At 17.7% G+C, this 6,828-nt stretch overlaps 1 non-coding gene across 1 annotated transcript; it reads right to left on the bottom strand.

The window, feature by feature from the left end:
- Positions 1–62: 62 nt before the first annotated feature.
- On the bottom strand, positions 63–4,063 carry PRSY57_1477900. Its single transcript, XR_002204104.1, has one exon. It is a non-coding gene (non-coding RNA).
- Between the last annotated feature and the right edge of the window lie 2,765 nt (positions 4,064–6,828).

Below are 6,828 nucleotides of genomic sequence, written 5' to 3'. Positions count from 1 at the left end.
AAATATAAATATAAATGTAAATGTAAATAAATAAATATATATATATATATATGCATATTTTGTTAGGTTCCACTATTTATTATGCAAAATAAAATCCTTTGGGGTAAAATACATTCGCCAATGTAAAATAAAAAATTTCTGATCAATATGTTTAGATTCCAAGATAATAATTTTCCTTTAAGAGAAATATACACATCCTTCCAAATTCGTCCTTCATATATCTTCATCCATCCAGTAAATAGATATGCCCTTCATCATATCACTTTCTTCATATATATTGTAACATATAATATTAATATGCCTTATAAATATCCTTCTGTTTTATTAATAATGAATATTAAACTATATACCTCATTAAGTGCAACTTATTGCCATTCATATATATCTATAATTGTATATATATTCGTTCATATTACAATTATTTATTCATACATATCTCCTCCGCATCATATAATTCACATTCCTTATCCCATAATCCATTTTATTCTTTCTAAAGCAAAATGTATTATACCCTTATATTATTTGTTCATAATATAAATACAAATCTTTAACAACATATTCATTTTCCTAATAGGTACATCGGGTCCTGTAATTTTTTATATGCAACACTATAACACACACACAATCACAAATGAAATAAACACACACATCCAAAAACACACAAATACAAAAATACACAATCAAATATGTATAAATCAAATATATATTTAATATATAATACGTAATCATTTTATTATTCATACATAACAATTTACAATTTATTTTTATCATGAAATTATTTAAAAAATTAATAATATAACTAATTATAAGTAATAAAATATTAAAAAACGACAAACAAATAAAAAAAATTAATATATATATATATATACATGACAAATGTTTCTTTTTTGTTTGTTTTTTTTTGTTTGTTTTTTTTTGTTTGTTTTTTTTTGTTTGTTTTTTTTTGTTTGTTTGTTTTTATATATGTGTGTGTGATAACTTTGAATGCATTTTCTACCTTGTTCATACTATTTTACTACCGAGCTTCGCGAATTTCTAATAATATTTGAGCAGTGCTACGCAGAAAATCAATTTGCATTCAATAAGTATTCCTAAAAGATTAGAAGAACTCAAAATAGTAATGATAATTTATTACTTTAAGAGTTTCATTCCTAATCAATGTTTGATACTTATTACGATGAAACGATACCTTCACAATGACAAATATAGTAGTTGATCCTTGTTGCTGAAGGCAATTCTCTTCATAGTAAGGAGATTTTGTCCTTAAAATGGGAACATTTTTCAGATTGTAGCAATAACAATAAGATCCCCCAACAGTGCAGGTGCTGTTAGACCCATAACAATACTTACAGTTTTCATAATTTTTTTTTTATCCGTCATCTGCTGACTATTACATGTTGCATATATCAAATGATACTTGTGATTTTGCATATAACTTAAAGTACATATTGTAAAGAATACAATTCGACACAAAACATATACATATATATATATATATATATTTTTTATATATGTATTTATTGATATGTATATATTATATATTTATATAAAAGTATTTCACTTTTTATACTATCAATCGTTTTGATATTAAGCCTTTTCTTTCAATACATACTTAAGTATACGGAGGGAATCTACCAAATGTATACACAGAATAATAATCAAATAGTGTTAGAGATAATTCAGACCACTATATATAAATATATGTGATCTCTGTACGAATCTTTTTACTATTGTTGAAACCAATAACTCTATTCACCACAGGAGCGTTACACCAAAACGTTAAAGTACCACCATATTCATATATTACCTTTCTCTCTCCCACTACAAAATACTTCTGTACGTTTCAAAACCCAGATATTTATATAACATTTTTGCTAACCAAAACTGTATTTTGTGTAATATGAAATAGAAAAATAACGTTTTCCAAAATTAACATGAAAATGTTATATAAAAAAAAAAAAAAATTGATTTACATATTAATAATATCTATTCTACTTAATCCAAACTTTTAAAAAAAAATTTAAATCTTTCAAATTATTATAATTCTAATCATATTTACACGTTTTGGTTATATTATAAAAATAAACCTTCGAGAAAGTCATTTTCTTTATATAGTGAGTAGATATATATATGTTTTTTTAATAAAATAGTATGAACTAAATATTATTCTTACACCCAAAATCACACACACACACACATAAAAAGTGTCAAAAGCTAAACACACTAATTTAAAACACAATAAAAATTGACTATTAATCAAAAAAAAAAGAAAAAATTATATCTATATGGAAATAATTAATAATTGATTATCATATATTCAAAACGTATAATATATTAAAAATAAAATAATATTAACCAATAAAACAACATTAAAATAAAACAAGTGCTTTATAAAACAAAACAAATATGTAAATATTATATTATAAAAACACTATGACTGTGTGCTTTTTTTTTTATATTACAACAAAACAAAACAAATATGTAAATAATACATTAAATAAAAAACACTGTGACGTGTGCTTTTTTATATTACATCAAAACAAACAAATATGTAAATATTATATTGTAAAAACACTGTGACGTGTGTTTTTTTTTATATTACAACAAAACAAATATGTAAATATTATATTGTAAAAACACTGCGACGTGTGCTTTTTTCTTATATTAAAACAAACAAAACAAAACAAATATATAAATAATGTATTATATAAAGAACACTGTGACGTGTGTATTCTTTTTTATATGATATCAAAACAAACAAAATAAATATGTACATATTATATTATAAAAACACTGCGACGTGTGCTTTTTTCTTATATTAAAACAAAACAAAACTTATATATAAATAATGTATTATATATAAGGAACACTGTGACGTGTGTATTCTTTTTTATATGATATCAAAACAAACAAAATAAATATGTAAATATTATATTATAAAAACACTGTGACGTGTGTTTTTTTCTTACATTAAAACAAACAAAACAAAACAAATATGTAAATATTATATTATATTATAAAAACACTGTGACTGTGTGCTTTTTTTTTTTTTATTACAACAAAACAAAACAAATATGTACATATTATATTATAAAAACACTGCGACGTGTGCTTTTTTCTTATATTAAAACAAAACAAAACTTATATATAAATAATGTATTATATATAAAGAACACTGTGACGTGTGTATTCTTTTTTATATGATATCAAAACAAACAAATAAATTATATAATAAAAATTACAATTATGTGTAAATATTAAAAATTTAGCAATAATTTCATGAAATATATAATGAAATATATAATATTTATAATATATAAAAAAATAAACAACTTATCTCTTAAAACAGCAATATAAAATATATATATATATATATATATATATACATTCATATAAAAATATTGTACACATTAATAATATATATAAATATATAAAAAACTTTGTATCTATTTCACTTGATTAATATACATATTAATAATAATATAAATATATATCATATTAACAGTACTTTATGTGTTTATGTGTGTGTTAAACATTTCTTTTCAAAAGTTTCTTTGTTACATATATTTCCCCAAAATATTAATTTCTATAGGAAAATAAAATTTTTAGTGGCATGGTCTATTCGTGCATTTAATTGTTTCGTTGTATTATTATATATGTTTTGTTTGTTAAAAAACATAACATATTATTCACTTTTTAATTTAATATAAAAATTTTAATTTTATATATAAATATGATATGTACTATAACATATTATCAGCTTTTACAATTTATTATATAATATAAATACATATATATATAATGCTGATTATTTTATTTCATAAAAATATTCTCTCTTATAAAACATTCCAAAAAGAAAAGAAACTTTTAATGAAAAAGGAAAATTCTTCCTTATGAACAAAAGAGTGTTTTATTAAATATAAAAAAAAAAGCAAACAAATTAAAACAAAAAATTAAAAATCCTTATTTTTTTTTTATTTTTCTCATTTTGATATATATTAATAATTTTTTCGAAACACAAGTTATTAACTACCTGATGTTTCTCCTCTTTTTTCACAAAACATTTCACAGCACCAATCATGTTTATTTATTTAAAATTTAATTTTTTTCTTAATAAAAATTAATTTTTTTGTACATTTATTTCTTAAAGAAACAATTTTTGAATGTATCACCATGCTAAAATATGCGCACCAATAATTTTACATCCCTTATATGCATACATAAATATTTTGTACCTATATACAAAAATATAATATATATATATATATATATATATATATTTGCATAAATTATAAATCCTTTTAACGTTATGCCTCAATATTTAATTTATATTGTATATTCATATAACACTTTCAAAATAAAATTTTGTCCAATTTTAAGTAAATATATATATATATATATATAAACAACTTTTACTACCTTTTATAAATCTTACTTTTTTGCATAAATACAAATAATTTTTTAACATTATTAATTCAAAAATTTATTATTTTTTTATTTTTTTTATTTTATTATTATTTTTTTTTTTTTTTCCCCTTTTTTTCAGTTATTATTTTAGCTAGCTACCTAGTATAATTCATCATAAAAGAAAAAAAAATTGTAAGTATTTCGCTATCTACATATGTATAAATCAATTCATAATAAAATACAAAAAACAAAAATAGTTATTTTTTAATAAACGCTCTAATATATGTAAAAAATATATAATAATTATTCCTTAATTTTTTCTTTTTTCATTGTGTTACTAACATATTGGAGAATGTAAAATACGGTATATTTTTTTTTTTTTTTAACATGTATTTTTTACTAGTATTTCTTTCTTTATAAATATATACATATAAAACAACATATATATTTTTTTCATAAAAAAAATAAATTAAGTATACTTAAAAAATTTTATATATAAATATACATAATTTTTATACATTTTTTTAAATTTATATTGCTTTACACAATTTCCATTTTTTTTTTTTTTTTTTTTTGATATTTATATATGAGTATATATCAACATATTAAAATGTAAGTAAATATTATTTAAATGCACCTTCAAATTGATAATATACAATATAATATAAAATGAATGTTTGTTTTTATAATCAAAATATATTTTAATAATTATATATATAATAATTGTACTATCTAAAACCTTGAATTATTTCATAACATATATAAATATATATTATAAAATATATTAATATATATACTATATACAGGACATCTGTACAAAAAACAATAAAAAAAAATATATGTTACAATTGTTGATAAAATTTTTATTATATATATAAAAATAAGTACATAGAATAAGTTATTTTTTATAATTTATTTGATTTTTGATTTTTTAATTCTGATTATAATTTAATTCATTCATTATCATATTTAAAATTTAACAAAATTAATCAGTATAAAGGCAATCTTTTATATTTAAAAATATAAAACGTACAAACAATTAATAATATAGGGATCTATTATATAATGTGTATTGTTATATTTAATAAATTTTAAATGACATACGAATTATTATTTTAATCAATGATAACACATATATATATATATATATATATATATATATATATATATAATATTGGTTCTTTCTTTGTGCGCCGGTGTTCTTTATAAAATATATTATATACCTTAAAATATTACTATTATCTTACCTTATATTAACTTATAATTCATTCAACATAAAGTATTAGACATTTATGTATTATTAAAATTCTATAGACATATTATATAAAGTTCTAGTTTTATTTATATAATATTATTAAATTGTTTGTATTAATTTTTATTACATATCCTATTTTATTAATAGAACACATTCTATGGTATACTTATGTTGCATTATTATAAATCATATTTAAATATTTCAATCAGACTATAATTTTATTTTATATTTCAACGTATTAATTTATATATATATATATATATATATATATTGTGTAAACATAAAGATAATTAATTTTTATTATTCTATATTATATAATTATTAAATTATTTGTTCTTATTATATATATTTTAAACATAATACAAAAAAAAATTACAATATATATAACTTTATTATTATACTCAAAAAAATAATAATAAAATAAAATAATAACACATTATACTATTTTATAAAAGTAAAAAACTCTATCATAAAAATTCATGTTTATATTATTTAAGAACTATATAAAAGATAATATTTTTTAAATGCAAAAAAAAAAAAAAATCAAATTATAATTTCATAATATATATTTATTTGTATATTTTAAATAAATATAATAATATATGATCGTATGAAAAAAGAATATTCAACATGTATGTAAATAATAAGTATTTTTATTGAACATAACTCTATAAATATATTTTTATTATTATGTACTTTAAGAAATATATATAAATATTTTTTCAAAAATAATTAACCGTAATATAAATATAATATTATTATCCTTATATAATATATATATATATATATATATATATATATATATATATATGTGTTAGAGGAATAAGAACATTCTATACACAATTTAATATACCATTTTCCGAAATTTTTTTTACATATTCTAATTTTAAAAGAATTAATTAACAAAAATAATACATGGTAAAATTTTTATTAAGTACATCAAAAAAGAAAAAAAAATTATATATAATTATAATAATATATTTTTATTTTTAATAATAATTAAATAGATTATAATATAATTAAAAAAAATTAATAATAAAAATAAAACTTTTTATTATATTAAAAAGATATTACAGAATCATAATATAAATTTTTATAAAATAAAAATTTAACAACAATAAAGGAAATACAAAAAAAAAAAAAAAAAAAAAAAAAAAAAAAAAAAA

The sequence above is a fragment of the Plasmodium reichenowi genome, chromosome 14 (genome assembly GCF_001601855.1).
Source record: "Plasmodium reichenowi strain SY57 chromosome 14, whole genome shotgun sequence".
Lineage (NCBI taxonomy): Eukaryota > Apicomplexa > Aconoidasida > Haemosporida > Plasmodiidae > Plasmodium > Plasmodium reichenowi.
This window is presented reverse-complemented; position numbering and strand designations above follow the sequence as displayed.